The sequence below is a fragment of the Silene latifolia genome, chromosome 1 (assembly GCF_048544455.1).
Source record: "Silene latifolia isolate original U9 population chromosome 1, ASM4854445v1, whole genome shotgun sequence".
In the NCBI taxonomy this organism is placed as follows: domain Eukaryota; kingdom Viridiplantae; phylum Streptophyta; class Magnoliopsida; order Caryophyllales; family Caryophyllaceae; genus Silene; species Silene latifolia.
The window spans coordinates 34,485,358-34,486,093 of record NC_133526.1 but is presented as its reverse complement, the minus strand read 5'-3'; the positions used below and the strand labels follow the sequence as shown (position 1 = coordinate 34,486,093).

The window sequence follows — 736 nt, the reverse complement described above, 5'->3', positions numbered from 1 at the left end:
CTCGTCACACTCCGTACCCACCGAGGAGAATCTACCAAATGGTACTCCTACACCGCAACATCTAACCGGAAATTTTATTGCCAAGTCCGCCTTCATCCAATTAGTTGAGAGGAGCCAATTTGGGGGGATGCCTAGTGAAGACCCTCATTCTCATATGGAAACCTTTTGCGACTATTGTGATGCAATCTCTCAAACAGGCGTGACTCAAGACCAAATTAGATGGGTCTTATTTCCTTTTTATTTAATCGGCAAGACTGAAGCAATGGTTGAAGGGCCTTGATAAGGCCACCCTCGGAATAGATTCTTGGAAGAAGTTGGCTCTAGCTTTCTACAAAAATTCTACCCACCGGAAAAGACTAACATGCTAAGAGCTCAAATTACGGGTTTTAAGCAAAGGGATGAAGAATCTTTGTATGAAGCTTGGGAGCGGTTCAAGGGAATTTGTCGCTCATGTCCTCACCATGGACTTAGCGAATGGTTTTTGGTACAACAATTTTGGAATGGTTTATATGAAGATTCTAGGAACATTCTCAATATGGGATCAAATGGAATGTTCACCGAAGTTGATGACAATCAAACATGGAACAAGATTGAGGAAATGGCGGTCCATAACTCACAATATAGTAGACCTCGCAAGGCTACTAGAGGAGGAAAGCATGAAGTGGACTCCGTTAGTCAATTGGGTGCTCAACTTAGTGCTCACATTGACACAATCAACTTGAAATTTGAACAAGTT

General features: G+C 42.4%; 1 non-coding gene across 1 annotated transcript; it reads right to left on the bottom strand.

Annotated features, from left to right (window-relative positions):
* Positions 1-361: 361 nt before the first annotated feature.
* On the bottom strand, positions 362-468 carry LOC141625168 (small nucleolar RNA R71). Its single transcript, XR_012534967.1, has one exon. It is a non-coding gene; the product is annotated as a small nucleolar RNA R71 (small nucleolar RNA).
* Between the last annotated feature and the right edge of the window lie 268 nt (positions 469-736).